Below are 17,218 nucleotides of genomic sequence, written 5' to 3'. Positions count from 1 at the left end.
CAGTGATGGGGCTGTTGAGTCTCGGGCAGTGGAGCCTGAGAGCTGGTTTATGTCCTCCTACTCCAACTGTGTTAGCCTGGACCATTTTCCCTGGTATTCCTCAATTTCTGGCTGGAAGAATTTCCTCCAAAAGGCTCCTGAAGGTCATTTTTTGAGACCCGACTTCTATGCAGAATTTAAATAAAAGCTAATGTTTTTAAGAAGCTTGTTACAAAAGTAATACATTTTTATTGCAGAATATTTTGAAAATAATGAAAATCACCAATACTCTTGCCACCCAGAGATAATCACTGATAACTTTCTGGTTATCCTCTTAAGGTCTTTTTCTATGCATACATTTACATACATACATTTTTAAAAAATCAAAAATGAGACCACATTGTACAGGTTGTCTTGCAAAATTTTTTTCTACTTAACTATATATTGTGAACCTTTGCCAAAGTCACTAAGTATGTTTTTTTTATGATCATGTATTATACTACACCATAATTTATTTAGCTAGTTCCATATTGTCAGACATTTATTTTGTTTTTAATTTTTTGCTATTATGAACAACATTCCAGGGAACATCTTTTAAATAAATTTCTGCAGTTATTTATGATTATTTTCTAAAGATAAATTCCTAGAAGAGGAATTGCTGTGTAAATGGGTTGTGCACGTTTTTAAGAATTTTGCCAAGTTACCTAGTGGAAAGCTTGTATCACTTTAAGCCCATGCCAGCAATCTGTGGGTGCCCATTTCCCCATGCTCCAGACAATCTTTTTTCTTTTTTTTTTAGACTGCCAATGTAATAGCTGAGAAACTGTGTCTTGCTATTGTTTCAGTTTGCACATCTTTGACAGCTTGTAAAGTTAAACATTTTTCATATTTTTGCTGTTAGTACTTCTTTTGTGAATTTTCTAATCATGTCTTTTGACCACAATGACATTTCAGAGCATTAGAAATATTAACCCATTGTTATATATGTTGCAAACATTTGTTTTCTCAATTTGTCATTTGCCCTTAAATTGTGCTTATGGCAGAAGATTTTGATTTATATGTGGTTAATTCTATCAACATTTACTTTATGATAAGACACTCTTTAAAAGTTTTCCCAGCACAAGTTCATGTAAACATACACCTGTATTTACTTGTAGTTATTTTGTATATGTACTTTAAACCCTTAATCCACCTGAAATTTGTTTTAGGAGGTGGTGTGAAGTAGTGATGAATCAATTTGTTCTTAGGATTTCATAATTGCCCTTTCATCACTTCCCCTGGAGATTTGAAATACCCTTCCTACCAGGAACAACATTTTTATATGTTCTTTCTACCTGCTTCTCCCTAATCCAGTCTATTTTAATTATTGTAGTTTTAGAATCTATTTTGTTGTCTGTTTGTGCAAATATCTCTAATATTTCTGTTTCATCAAATTCTCCTTAATTATTTTGTCTATTGATTCACCCAGACATTTAAAATTCTTCTGTCAAGTGTCAAAGAAAAAGGTGTTAAAATATGAATTGGAATTACAAAAGACATCAATAAATTGGAGTGATGCCTTTACGATTGTTAGCCTTCTATACCAGACAAAAAGATACATGGCATGTATCCCCTCTTATTTTAGCCTCCTTGCATCTACCTCAGTAAAAGTTTTCTTTCCACTCCCTTACAAAACCGTTGGGTCAGGATAACTTCCTAATCAGGTAAGACTGATGTTATTTGACCCTGTTTCAATGGAATTCAAAGTCCAAAGTCCTCTAAGAGGAGGGAGAAGGTGGAGAGAGGTTAATCTAAGGTTAGGGTGACGAGGATGTTTTGGTCTCTCCTTTGAAGCACTTGGTTCCAGGAAGGCTCTATAGAAAACTTCAAACACCAAAGTCTACAAATGACCATGCAGTCACTGACCCACATGAAGTGGTTCTGTGCAGGCTCACTTAGTATCTTGGCTGGTAACCTTCAAGTGTTCAAATATCCCAACAAAAGGAAAAACGCTTGACCTTCAGCTACTGATTGAAACACAATAAAACAAATAATAATGAAAAAATGAAACACCTGTCCGGGAAACCGTACTGGGAAAGATACTTGACACTGTCTCAAGTATCATTGGGGAATTCGGGAATTATGAGAACTCAACCATGCTTGCTTGTTTTCTGAATGTTATTGGGCTCCCTCTACTCTCCTTCCAACTGTCCAATAAAGTATGGCCTTGGGTACCATGAACAGATTTGGAGTTTAAGATGATTCCAGCTGTTACATGGAGAATGTTGCAGGGAGCAAGAATGGTCATGGGAAGGCCAGTTGGGAGACAGTTCCGTTGTTCAGATAGGACATGACAGTATTATGGACTTGTTGAGGGCAGTGCTTGTGGAGGGAAGGTATCAGAGTCTAGATATATATTGGTGATGGAATAAATACGATTTGATGATGAGATTAGAGAAAGGGGGATGTCAAAGATGATTTCCAGGTTTCGGGCAAAAGAAACTGGATGATTGCTGAGATTTATAGGCGGAAGTAGGAGAAGATTTGGGAGCAGCAGGGATAACACTGGCCAGAGTTGAATTTAGGATGTGCCTATATAGGTCCAGACTCTACTGGCATTAAGTGATAGAAATCCACCTACAACTCTCCCAAATGAAAAAGAAGAGTCTTGACTTCTGTAGTGGAATGTCTGGGTGGGACTGATGTCCAGATCCAGGTGCCCAATGTTGTTATCAGGAATCGCTCTCCTCTTGCCTCTCCCTTCTCTACATTGGAATCCAAACTCCCCCCCTCCACCCTCTCTCTCTGATGTGCTTCCTCTGCATCACTTTCATCCTCAAGCAAAGTTCTCCCCAAGTATGGTGGCAGAGTTGGCTCAGCCATTGCAGACTTACATTCTACCAGTTAGCAATCCCAGTAGAAAAGTAAGAAAAAATAAGATTTCCCTCAAATAGCACCAATAACATTGTTGGGAATAAATGTTCTTGACCTGCTTTTGCTACACACTTCTCTTTATACCAATCTGATGCTGCTAGACCAGTTATAGGACTAAACTACATGAAAGAATGCAGCTTCAAGGGAATGGTTCTCCAAAGCTACACTGGGTACCTTGACCAACACAAGAGATAGATTGGACAGACAAATCACAGATGTCTACTATTTGCCAATATATAGGTGACCTTACAGTTGAGTGTCCAAAACACATTTGAGCATGAAAGAGGTGATAGGAATAATGATGCCAGGGCAATGTAAACAGAGATTATCCTGACCACCTGAGGACATATTATCACCTTATCTGTAGGACATCCAAGTAGAGATGTTGACTAGTTGTTGGTGTTCAGGTAAGAGGGCTGGGATGGGATAGAGGAATTGGAGCAGGTGTCAGGAGCAGTCCTGCTGGAATGATAAGAAAAGAAGCCAGTTTGGAGTGGGTTGAAGATTGAAAGGAGGTGAGGGATTGGAACATCATGTGGGCACAACTCTCCTCAGCTGGATTGGGAAGGACAATAGGGAGACAAAGCAAAGTAGGAATAAAGTACGTAGGAGCAGGGAAGATGCATTTGAAGGACAGGAGACAAGTGGACATTTTGGGAGAGAAATAGTGACTGTGGAAGGAGACCCTGAGAAGCTGGGAGGAGAAGGAGTCCTTAGGAGGGAGGAGGACCAGCTTCACCTTTGTCTCAGGAGGGAAGCACGGGAGGAGGGGCAGGTGCAGGTAGGCTGACAGAATCAGTGTTGGGCAGATGAGATGCTCTATGTGACGGCTTCTCGTTGTCCCATGAAATACAACACAAGGACCTTTGGCAAGATTGGAGTTTGAGGACAGAGAGGAGTTGAAACAGTCACTGTCATAAGAGGGTTGGTGAGAGAAATATGCCAAAGTTGCTGGGCGGCCTGGTGGCCCAAATGAGGCTGGCACTGGGGTGAGAGCAGTCTTTGGAATTCTTCTCTGATGAAGACACCTAAGGAAATGGCAGGGTCCCTGTCAGCTCATCCCTGAAGGGATGGTTGCAGACCACTTCCCTTCATTCTCCAGGACCCCAAAGAGGTTGGCATCTTTCCTGTACCCACAGTCTGAAATGGACTCTGGGGTACAGGAAAGGTGACAGAGACACAGAGTCCATATTTGGGATACACAGAAGGCCACGTTCTAGGAGCCCCTGAACTAAGGAGGCCTCGCTCCTATGAATGCCAGCATTTTTGTGAAGAAGAAACTTTTTTTTTTTTTTTTTTTTGCTGTACGCAGGCCTCTCACCGTTGTGGCCTCTCCCGTTGCGGAGCACAGGCTCCAGACGCGCAGGCTCAGCGGCCATGGCTCACGGGCCCATCCGCTCCGCGGCATGTGGGATCTTCCCAGACCGGGGCACGAACCTGTGTTCCCTGCATCGGCAGGCAGACTCTCAACCATTGCGCCACCAGGAGAAACATTTTTAAAGCCATCTTTTCAGTTTTAGGAGGTTGTAGAAGTCGGGGCGAGGTGGAATTTGCCATAACTCACTCCTCAAGTCCTACAGAGGTCTCCAGCCATGCCTTTTGGTGGTCAGCAGGTGCTCCAGAAACTCCATGAGAACAGGGGCACTGGGGGGTCACCACGTGCCTCTGGGCACAGGCGCACTTCTTAGTACATAGAAGATGCTTCATATCTGCTGAATGGGCAGCAGCACTCTGAGCTTATTCTGGACAGACTGATGGGTTGGGACCTCCAGGGACCCTGAGCTTTTAGCCTGTACTTGGAAGCTGGCACCCTTGTGTTTTCATCCTTGCTGGTATTTTGCCATTTAAGAAATTCATGTTGAACATTATGGCTTCTAGCCTTTGAGCAGAGTGTCTTTAATTGATTGACATTTGATGAATTAAGTAAAAAATGTTAATGAAAATGTTATAAAAGGAAATTGTGGTGGATTCACCTTCTGCTTAATTTTTTTTTAAGCATTGAAATTAAAGGAACTCTCTTCCATACACCAGCTACTTGCTGAAGCTGATGAATAGCAAGGATCTGATTTAATATCTGGGGTATTCGGGAGCCTGAAGGCTAGAGAATGAGAATGAGAGGTAGCATTGACCCACCACACCTGGCCTTCTAGCAGGTCCCGTCTGGTCCACAGGGACCTGCTTAACCAAAGCACAAAGGATCACAGCCTGAAAGACAGTGATGGAGACATCCTCGGGTGTTTGTCTCCACAACAAACGTCACTTGAAACTTCCCTTTTCCCCCTTCAGAATGCCAACGTGATTATGCATCGAGCTGTTGCTATTTACAGAGCTCTTAGCACAGAGAGCATTACACAGCCAGTGACACAGAATTACAACCATCTAGACATATGGTTTGGATAAACAAAGCACAAAGCGCAAATTAACCATGGTTGACTATAACTCCCGCTCTCTGCTCCCCAGGGAGGGACTTTAGTGAAACTCCCAGTCGGAGAACGCAATACATATCAGAAAGTATAGTACATCCAGCGTGGTTTAGACAAATGCTAAGCCTTATTTTATGCTCTTCTTGGTGCCAGAACACAATGGCACCAACCTGTCTAGGAAAAGTTATAACTCTGTGCCAGTTTCCTGTAAATAGTAATTGTACGCCTACCAGATTCCATGCCTGTGTGCTCCAAGACCAAAGAATGCCTTTCATTTGTCATCACCTTGCTTCCACTTCCCATGTCACCAAAGGCAGTTGCCTCATGCATCTGGATATCAGAGCTGCGTGGAGTTGGACATAAGTAGCCTCCTCTGAGTAAATATCCTTCAACTTCCACTGTGGTCCTTCCCCCTCACTGAGTCCCCCATGATTGTCTGCAGAGAAGAACCCCCTCCCATGCTGGACAGTCAAGGTCTGAGCTCATCCAGTCCCAGGGGTACCATTAGGAGTGGGTTGATTCTCTTTTCTGGCAGTAAGGGGTCCCCTCACTTCCCATATTTTATATTTCATGAGAAATTCTTCTGAGACAGGAAACTTTCTGTGTGAGGTCTTTGGCCTCATCATTGACACATGAACCTTATAAACTTTGTTTGACAATAAAGAGTATAATATTTGCTTTTCATAATACATGTGCATCGCTTTCCAAAGGAGAGAGCAAAATAAATAAATAACCAGAGTGAAAGGCTTCTACTTGGCTTGGACACTTGTACTGGAGTTTTTCAAAAAGGAAAAAAAATCCACAAAACACTTGGCTAAATATATACCTACTTTTTTTCTTGTCTTTAGTGGCTTTTCAGATGTACATTATATATTTAATTCTCTCTCTCCCTCTTTCTCTCTCTGCCTCCTCTGTCTCTGTCTCTCTTTCACACACATACAAACACACACACTTTATAAAAATTAAAATTAGAGCTCATCATTTAGGGACTTAAGAAGGTATGCCCATGTGGCCCTAGAAATACTAAGGACTCTATAGTATAGGATAAAACTTAAAGACTTAAATCTTATTCGTTGATAAACCTTCAAGGCTCATTATCTTATTAGCTGACCCTATTGTTTTAAGTAAACACCAAGAACAAATTCTGCTCCAACAGATGAGCAGTCTTCAGGCTTGGAAGTTCAAAGGGAGTGTGAAGGGCATCAAATCTCTAATCTCTTCTCAATGGAAATCCCAGATGTCAACTTCCAGAGCAGCATGGTCTTCTTGAGTCGGATGATTTCTGTGAGAGCCATTCAAGTGGCCTTGACGTTTTCTTCTTGTGAAGGTTGGGGCAGGCGGCAGGACTCTCTGCCCTGGCTCCACATGTATATTTATCGACATGTCTACTTGCTGTCATTTTCACGTCTCATTTCCAACTCTCTGAAGTGAATAAGGAAGACTACTGAATCATTCTCTGTCACGTTAATTTGGCCAAATAGAAATGGGGTGGGACAGGAGCCGAGATTTCAGGGCAAAGCTAATGGACTTACCAAAGCCACTTACCTGGATTCAATAGTTCAAATCAACTCCATTCAATTCAGCAAATATTTCCTGATACCTCCTCTGAAAGAAGCCCTGGTGCTGAGCCCTGTAGAAAATGTAGAAAAGGATCAATTTCCCTCTCGAAGTTCCAGTCTAGAGGGAAGGTATTTCGGAATAAAATAATCCTATAGCAGAAAGGCAGCAATGAGAGGGACAGGAGGACCTGAAGGAGGGAGGAATCAACTGATTAGCATTGGGAAGAAGAAAGGTGGGAAGCTGGATATTCCTCCTGATCCTTTTAAGGTTTCTCCAATCTAGAAAGGTCATGGGATGTGTACCAGGTCTCAGTCCTACTTGTCTCTTTCCATATCAAGAGTCAAATGAGAACACCTCCAAGCATATTGAAAATAGCAGCTGGTCATAAGCCCGTTCCCATCATGGACTCAATGTACACTGGATGTGTTTCATTTTGCTTCTATGTGAAACAGATTATACTAGCCCATAAAGAGGGATTTTACATTTAGTCTTATGTGACATTCATTAGTAACATTTTCCCATATGCACTTACAGATGTCCATCCAGGAAATTTCTGGGAAATCGCTCGGGGCCTCAAAGAATTGATGGGAAGGGGGAACACCCTGGCTCAAAAGAGACTGGAATGAAGGTATATCCAGGATCCAGGCTGACTCAACCTTAAGCAGTGTCAGGGAACAGTCTTCTCTCTGGAGGGCTGAACTCCAAACACCTCCCTGACCTCAGATGACTGTTCTCCACATTCAAAGTCATGTGGGAGACTTTGGCTGATTGCCCTGGCTTGTGTCCAGGGCCCAATTCTTGGCACCATGGTTTACAGTCTTAACGAGACCACCATAAAGGGAGAGGGAAACCCCGCCCCTCCCATCCCAGGAAGAAATCAGGTTGCCATTATTGGAAGTAAGGTGAAATGACTGGGGGGACCAAGACACAAAGAAGCCCACCATAGTCAGTGAGGCAAACACTGTGTTAATGCCAAGATAATTAAGCCATGGACAGTGAAGAAATGTGATGCACCCGTTAGTGTTGCAGGGTAAATAACTCATTATAAAACAAGGAAGAAGGGAAAGTGCTACAGCAAAGAGGAGATGAAGAGGTATTTCAAGGGGAAATCAGAAAAGGGACACTAGTTTCTGCTCCATGTATTCAAGGAAGCTCAGGATGAAATCACAGTGTTGCCATAGAGCAGGGGTTCCCAACCCCCGGGCCAATGACTGGTACCAATGCGCGGCCTGTTAGGAACTGGGCCACACAGCAGGAGGTGAGCGGCGGGTGGGCAAGCGAAGCTTCATCTGCCGTTCCCCATCGCTCCCTATTGGTCCCCATTGCCTGCCTTACCGCCTGAACCATAGCCGACCCTGTCCGTGGAAAAATTGTCTTCCACAAAACCAGTCCCTGGTGCCAAAAAGTTTGGGGACCGCTGCCATAGAGGGAATGTGAAATGTATCTGAGGAGCTCAAACAGCTGGCTGAGCCTGTGAGGGGATTCAGGTCAGCAACCAATTTGACACAAGAATTCCACATCTTTATTGGAGTTATGACATCTGTCCCTTTTTGATTTTGGTTTGAAGACACTTCACCACCCACTCCTTGACAGTTCTATGCCTCAAAAAAAGTTCAATGCAGGGTATGTACATAACTGCACTCATATACACCCACACTCACGCACTTTTGTTGGAAACCTTTTCCTAAAATTGCCCTCTATCTACTCTCAGGAAATTCAGTGTTCATAGCCTGAGTTTTCAGTGCACTTTATCCTTACATCTGAGGCTACACCTGCCATATTAAATTAAAATTCTCTGTGGTGGATGGTGTCTTGTCTATCTTTGCATCCCCTGTGCTGGGCATAGTGCTTGATACCAAGTAGGCATGTGACAAATGTTGAAAGAATAAACATAGTTGAGCATACGTATTCCTCAAACCGTAATTGTCTTACTGCTGGGCATAATAAACATTTGCAATTTGGCATTCTAACTAGTTTAGCCTTTATGCTGTTCTTATGTAACTCCTTTTGGTGGTTTCCCTGTTGTTTTCTGTAGTTATCACAAAGGGAAGAGGTGCACATTTTGGTATTTATTGAACCTTCATTCCCAGAATCATAAACACTACTATGTGCTCTCCAAAATCCACTCCCTCATCTTCCTGGGCACACAGCTAAACTACATTTCCCAGCTTCTTTTGCAATTAGGTGTGGCCACGTGACTCAGTTTTAGCCAATGAAAAGAAAGAGAAAGTAAAGTGAAAACCTCCCAAAATACCATACTTCTTTTTCCTCATCTGGCAGATGAATGGAGAGGATGCTAGGCTCTAACCCCTAATAGCCATTAATCACATGTGGCTATTTAAGTTTAAATGAACTAAAATTAAATTAAAATGTGGAACAAGGAAATATTGCAGTTCCATATACTCATGACTCCTTCCCTTCTCCAAACCCAGTGAAATAAAAATAAAATGTGAAATTAAACTAGAGAATCCCCTAGTTCTGCCTTGTGCCTGGAACTTGGATGGGACCCAAAAATAGAGAGGAAAAGAGACAGTAAGGGAGCTCAGCTTCACGGCTGATTTGGGACCCAGTATTCTTCTCATCACCTCCCCACCACCGTCCCTGCACTGAGGCTCCTTTCCACCGAGGGGCAACTTTAAGATTATAGACAGCCAGTTTGAATCCTGTCTTCAGCATCTCCTTGCTGTATGATCACAGCCTTCTTATTTAATGTTTCTGGGCCTCAATCCCCCACTTTTGAAATAGCAGCTGACGCCTCTAACTTCAGTCATCAGTTTTATGGGAATAACATATATACACGGCAGCCATTGTCTCTTTTAGATCTTTTTCTCCTTTTTTTATTTCATACAGATATCCAGTTGTTCCAGCATTATTTGTTGAAAAGACAATCTTTTCCAACATTCATTTAACTTTGCATTGGTGCTTTTTTCAAAGATTAATTGACTATACATATGGTGGGTCTATTTCTGAACTCTCTCCTGTTCCATTGATCTATTAGGCTATTCATATGTTAATAGCACTGTCTTGACTTCTGTAGCTATATTTAAATGCTATAAAATATTCTTGAAACCAGGTAACAAAGGTCCTTCAATGTTTTTCTTTTAAAAAATTAAATGTAATTGAAGATTCAGTTACAGTCTCACTAGCCATGATTAAAATGCCCCAAAGCATTTAGTCCTTAGTGGCTACCATATTGGACAGGGCAGTATGAAACAGTTCCATCACCATAGAAAGTTCTATTGGCTAGCACTGGTCTAGAAGAGGTTAAAGTCACAAAAGGGAAAGAGGCTGGGTCCCTAAATGATGAACCAGTCACACCATCACTACCACTGACTGGATTTGATTAAATAAATAAATAAACAAACTTCTGTTGTGTTGAAGCTTTAGATGTGGGAGTTTATCATTCACAGTAGGTAGTAACCTCTTATTTGATACAGGGGCCCTGTGTTAAGATGCTGAAGCATTTAGTTCACTTCTCTTTCAATAGATGGTGGAGAACAAGTCCTACTTGGAGAACTGTCTTGTCCGAGAGCAGAAAATCAATGAATTGCTGGGGTCCAGTCTGTAAAGACTAGTTCCATAAGTATGGAGAAGAGTATCAAGGCCTTCCTACGGGCTTTGAAGAACATTCCTTAAGCCTTTAGAGCCTGAAGATTTGCACATCTTGCTCCTTGATGCAACCTTCTTGATGCCCTGGTATAAGCATGTTTCTGCATATTCTTTATCTACATGGAGGGAGCACCTGACATCTGCAGTGCACAGGTAACTTTAAAATAAACTGAGAAATTAGCAATCCTGCCAAATCACAATCCCCCTGTCTCAGACAACGGGAACTGAAGTTCCCAAGGGATCATGTGATGTTATAAAACAATATCATAATAATTTTAAAGGTAAGTTAGAACATGACCTGGGCCTGTCCTGAATATTTTGCCCATGCAGGGTTGCTTTATACAAAACAGTGGCATGTTTTATTTTAGAATGTGTGGAAAGGAGAGAAAGACATTAGAGCCCTTTTTCATAAAGGTTTTTACTCACATCTGTAACAAGCAATCTTCAGAGTTTTAATTTTTTAAAGTTCACAACTTTATTTCTGATATTTCTTGTATACACTGATACCATTGATGTTGTATAGGGTTATGTTAGGGGTACTTGGAGAGACACATCTAATTTAGTAGCTATGTTTTCCTTGCATTCTCGTTGGTCACAGTGTGTGACAGATGATTCTGACTTCCCACTTAATGAGAGAAATTTTCCTTTTTAAGTAAACTTTAGTTAAAATCCAACTCATATCAAGAAAAAATATGAGTAAATAGTAGTACTGTCATAACATGGATTCAACAAAAATCCTGAGTATGGTATGCAAATGACTCATGTTTGGGAAACGGCCTTGCACATCTTGGGACTGTAAATGCCTGGTCAAGGGATAGGATTTCTTTTGTTTATTTTTTATTGAGGTAACATTGAGTTATAACATTATCTAAGTCGTGTCAATATTTGGTGCTTCCTGATAGGCTTTTTGTTTTGTTTTTAATTTGAATTGTCTTACATTTTGTTCAATCCTTGGCAAAGAGGGAATGGTTTATAGATGACTATGTAATGCCTGAGTCTTGAGTAGAAAAGAAAGACAAGTTCTCAGGGCACCCACGCCTATCCCTGGGATGTTAGAATAAAATAGATTAGTCAACTCAGGCAAAACAGCTTATGCAGTTGTGAGTACAAAGATGCTTTCCTTTCCCTGAGCTGGAATCAAGTTCGAGAATCATTCAAGACTGTTGCATTGAGGGCTATGTTCCTGCTCTCATGAGGAGCTCTGTCCCCTCCACTCAGCTTACTTCCTGAGGAAAGGACCCAGTGGAGCAAAAGCACCTTCTGGGGCCACGTCACCCCAAAGCTCGCTCCTGTTGGCTGGTGTTACTGTTGCTGTTCAGACCCCATGTCCTCCCAACTTTGAAGTCCCATCAGCTAAGAATCCAGTAATCTGCCTTAACCACAGTGGCTCATGTAGTCTTTAGTTACTCTGTGGCTGGGACCTGTTTCCCTAACAGGAAGACACCTTTTAAGTGATGTGAGTGATGGAGAGCTGTCTGAGGGCTGGGAAGATTTGGAACAACCAACTGGGAGTTCCAGAACGTACCCCAGTTTGTCCAACCCTATTTGGTCTGAAAATTAGGAGGTCTAGTCAGGACTGGTGTTCTCTGCCTATTGCCAAGGGTTTCCTCATTTAGGGCTCTGTAGTGATGATCAGACAGCGAGGCTTAGTACGTGTTAATGGTTCCAGGCGTGAAAAGGAAAAGTAAGGTGTGAAAAATAAAAATGAAATAAAAAATAAAATCCCTCAACAACTGTTTGCAATTCATGGGCTTTCCTCAAACCCTCAAAGGAAGATCATTTAGCTAAACTCCAGGGACAGTGGGGGCGTGGGAGGGAGAGAACCCAGAGTGAGGACTGCAAACACCATGGTGCTCACACCCATCTTTTAACGTAGTTTGCTTCTCTCCTACATGACTTAAAAAAAAAAAAATCATACTAACTCAGTATGTGTGGTGAGGAACTGGACTGACATTTCATGGTTTCATCTTAAAATTTTCCTACTCTGTCTGTAGTTGGTCTCCCCTCCCCCCACCAAAAAAAAAATTAGAGCTTGAACACTCTTTCAAGATTAAAATGGAAAAAAAAAGTTTTAAAGGGGTTGATCTGCTGAGAAAACTTGCATCCCACACCCACTATGGATGTCCTTCTATAACCTCATAGCTCCTGTGTCTAGAACCAAATTCATTGTTTTTCACTGAAACCATCTCTTCCTTGATTCTTCCCATTTCCGTCACTGGCTGATTGTCCCCCACGTGCCCAGAGGCCTGCAGTCCCTGCTCCCTCACCCCTAGCTCTCGCTTGGCCCCGAGGCCCAGCTGAAGCCTCACCCTTCCCCTCGTCACTGCTGGAATTGTCTGGCTGGCTCTGGCCCTCGTCACGGCGTCCTGGCTGCGCTTTGCAACAGAATCTCTCCCCCTCATCTCCCCGTGGCTGTCGGCTACCACCGCCACGTTCGTCTGCTCCCTGATACCTCAGTTCACCTGCGTTTTTTCCTCTGGATCCTTGCTAATGCTGGTTCCAGTGGGAGCCTGGCATGCCCTTCCTCAGCTCCCCACCTGTGCCATCCCCGGCCCGTCCTGACAGAACCTCCATCCCTGCTCAGCCCTCTGCTGAGCTCCTGGGAGGCGGCCTGACTCCTGACCATGTCTTTATTCTGCTTGAGATGTAGTAGATCTTACCTCGACTATAGGTTGCCTGAGGGCTGGAAATATATCTCCTCCCACATCTCCGTATCCCTCTATTATACCCAGCAGTTTCATATACATAATTACCTGTTGAGTAAATGATGAATGAATTCTTCCAAGATAGATTTTTAAAGATGGGGGAGAACCACGAGGAGTAGTCGTCTGAAGAATGAATCCTTATTTTAGATCCTACTGAGTGTTTCTGTTGAGGACTCTTTGGACTATGAAAACAGGAACAATTATGGTGTAAATGGACTTTGAAAATAGCAATAATTAGGTAATTAAAAATGTACTTCAGTTTCATTATTGTGTCCATAAAATTCCACCATAGAAAAACAAACTATTTTAACATATTTTACTTAATATAATTCATGTAATTGTGATTTTTATGTTCCACCTATTTATGCAATTAAGTAGTACATGGCTATTTCGTACAATTAAACATTGCGAAAATCTGCTGCCAGTTTGGAACACAGAGTATGATATATTAAACAACTTTTTATGCTAAACAGTAGACACAGTGAACATTATATTCATTTAATTCCATTTTAATTAGTTGAATAATACCGGAAATGTGAATTTAGGCTTAACTAGAATGGCACATTACTTGAGGTTGTTTTCTTCCAAATTACGTATCTGTAACTTGTTGGTTTTTTGCAAGAGGAAACGGTGTTATGTGTGGGCACGTGAGTTGAGAAAAACGTAGGTTTCCCAGTTTTCCATCAAAGCTTCTCAGTCACTAGTTAAAACCATTCTAGTGACACACAGATTCCAGGAACACCTCCCCACATTTCCTCTTGAAGAATTAACCCCAAGAAGCTCAGGGAATGTGTTCCAAGCTTGACTGAGGCCTGAGGCAGCGAGGAAAGGCGAGGGTCAGAAACTCCAGTTCCACTGGCATATTCTGCTCTGGCAAGAGGCAGCCCGAACTTCCCAACCAGCTGCCTCTGGCCCTGGACCTTGGCCGCCACCCACGTCTCTGAGCTGGGACTCAGAGGTGGACCTGCGCCAGCTGGGGCCATCACGGTCAGCCACCCGCTGTGGGCTTCTGGCCTCCCTTTTCCACAAACCTCCTCCCCACCTAACCAGGCTGGTGCTGAGTGAGACTGGAGTCTGGGAGGGATTCCCGAGGCACTTGAGCCGAGTTCCCAAGGATGCGTAGGGATTCATCATGGGAAAAGGGGGACCTAGGAGACTTCAAGGAGGAAGAACACGTGAAGGCCCTCCTTTGCACATGGCATGAGGAACACGCACACAGAACTCCCTGTCCCTGTTCTCCTTGAGGCTTCTTCTTGACCAGGCTTGTGCAGTGACAGGCCGAGCTCTGTCCTTGTTTCCCTAACCAGTCCCGTCTCATTTCTCCTGCAATTACTGCCCTGGCTTAGAGGGTCCCCAGCAGTCTCCCACTCTCCTCCCACCTCTGGTACCCTATCCTTCGCTTTCCCTGACTACTGAGTCCTGACTCTTGGATTGTGAAGATCTGTGGCCTGAGTCTACTCCAGAATCACTTCTCACCTTCTCTCCTGGCCAGGCAGACTTTCCTCCCCAGGGCCCAGGTTATCAGCGTGACCTCCCCTCCCTCTGTTCCCAGATGGGAATTCTGCACCAAGCCGGACCCATGCGACACACCTTGGCTGGGGTGTAGGAGGAGGGGATGGGGGCAATTGGCTCTTTCATTCAGGGATCCCTCACCTCGGAGTCAGGACAGCCCTTACTGTTCCTAAGTGACAGCGTGGTTCATTCCATCTGGCCGACAAACACCCTTCCCAGTTCTCCTGCCCTTGAACTCTCCAAGGCTCAGCTCCCATTCTTCCTATCTCACGTCACTCCTTCCTAGTGCTGTTTCAGACCCTCAGGATTAAAGGAGTTGAGGCATGGGGGGGCTTAACAACCAATGTGACAATAATAACAATAACAAATGCTAATCGAACACTTCCTCAGTATTTAGTACATTGCATTAATCATCAAATTTAGCTCTCCAACATGCACAAATGGAGCTATTCCTAGTAACCCCACGTAGGATGGTTATGAGACAGAGACATACAACCAAGTGAGGGAACCAGTCTCAGAACCCAGATGATCTGACTCAAGGGTCTTTGTCTCTAACCACTACTCTGTCCTGCTTCCCCAGCAGGGGAATCAGCAAATAGTAAGCAATCATTATTAGTTGCTGCACCGAATCCCAAGGAATACTCCTCTTTTTCTTTGTTCCTGTTAGTTTTGAAATCTGGGTCTCCTGACTCACTGTTCAGTTTAGAGTAACAGTTCATTTGAGCACTTCTTTTGCACCCAGATGGGCTGAGTGCCAATGGCAGGCTCAGATCCTGGCTTTCCACCTGGAGTCACTCAGGTCTCTGCCTCTGGGTTCTTGAGTTCATTTGAACTCTGCCAGAAAATCTGCCGGTGGCCTTGGACTCAGCATCTGGCAAGCTGGGAGTCTGTCTTGGTGTTCCCAGCCACAGCCTTGTGTTCACGGCACTCTGGGCATCAGGGTCCTGACCACCCTGCTACCATCGGCTGCACTGCCTCTTCCCCCATTCCCATGTTGGTTCCCCTAGCCTCAGCTGCACCTGACTCTAAGCCCTATCATCTTAAAATCCCAGCATGCCTTGGGCCTTCAACAACTTGAATTTGGCTCGTATTGAATAAACGGTTTCATGGAGGTAGCAACAGTGCATAAGGGCTGCACGCAAAGCTGTGTGTTGTCAGACGTCACTGGGAGAGAGCCTACCATGGTCACAGATTGAGCTCTAGCATGGGGAAAGCCATGCCTTGCTGTAGGCTGTGTCCTCACTGCCCCTACATAAAACCAGCCACCACAGACCCCATGTGAGGTGTGCTTCCCATATGCCAGGCAGAGTGTTATGGCTATTTTCAATTCCCAAACCAACTCTGCAAGTTATATATTACTATATTAATTCTGCAGAAGAAGACTGCAGAGGATATAGAAGACACATGTTGTTTTTGTCTGCTCAGAGATTTTTTTTTTTCCTGGTAATAGCACCTTGATTTTCCTGTGAACTCACCCCTTTCCATCTATGTGGACTTACTGGACTACATTCAAGCCCTTCCTTGCCTAGCGATAGGCATGTGATACAAGCTGGGCCAACCTGATTCTCTTTCCCTCAAGTCTGAATGTTGAGAGGAGGGAGACAGAGATGGAAAATGTTTGGATCTGGTTCATCCGGGCAACATTAAGTTCTACAGTCTGGATCCTGGGGCTGCTTAGCCCTCATCCTTTCCAAGATTCGTTGCTCAGCCTAGCTTTCATTCCCTAAGTGACGCAAATCCTCCTCACATAGCCAGAGTCAATTCCTGTTGCTTGAAACCCAAGAACCCAACATGATAGAGGGATGGCCATTCATTCATTCATCCAGTGGACAGCTCCTGAGCATCTTCTCTGTGTGTGGTGGTGGAGGTACAGTGGTGAGGAGGGCGAAGAGAGTTTCTGTAATCAGCAAGGGTGGTCATTCACTCCACTCAGGGTTCTGTTGTAGACCAAGAAACTTGTCCCGGGTCATGCACAGGACTGTGCCGTGGCTTACTGAGGTTCAAGATAGGTTGTCACACATTTGTACTGTTTTATAGATCTGTGCGCTTTGTTCACACATTGCTGGAGGATTGGTCATCTGATAGTTTCCTCCACCTTGGCACTAAACTGTAGCGTGGATAAGTGCTAGGTATCTGAGACCATGAGAACAATTTCCTCAGAAATTCCTCCATCCATTTTTTCTTGGGGACTTGGTGAGGGTCAGATTTTTAGGAGTCAAAAGAGATCCCAGTGGCAAATCAGGAGACATGGCTCAATTTGTGGATTTATCACAACGTTCCGTTGTGATGTTGGACAAATTGGTTGTCCTCTGTGAGTCTCAGATTCTCTTTATGTAAATTGAGAAATTGTTCTAATGATCTCTAATGCCATTCTGCTTTGATGTCTTCTAAACATCTTCTGTCAAAGGGAAGCCCTTGGATGAAGAGAGAAAAAAGGCTGCCTCTCCCTGTGATTTGAAGGTTCTGAATAGCATGAAAAGAGTTAAGCTTTGCAGCACTTTGCAACATTGATAAAAA

Source organism: Leucopleurus acutus (assembly GCF_964270905.1).
Source record: "Leucopleurus acutus genome assembly, chromosome: 20".
NCBI classification, from domain to species: domain Eukaryota; kingdom Metazoa; phylum Chordata; class Mammalia; order Artiodactyla; family Delphinidae; genus Leucopleurus; species Leucopleurus acutus.
Note: the sequence above shows the minus strand (reverse complement) of the source record.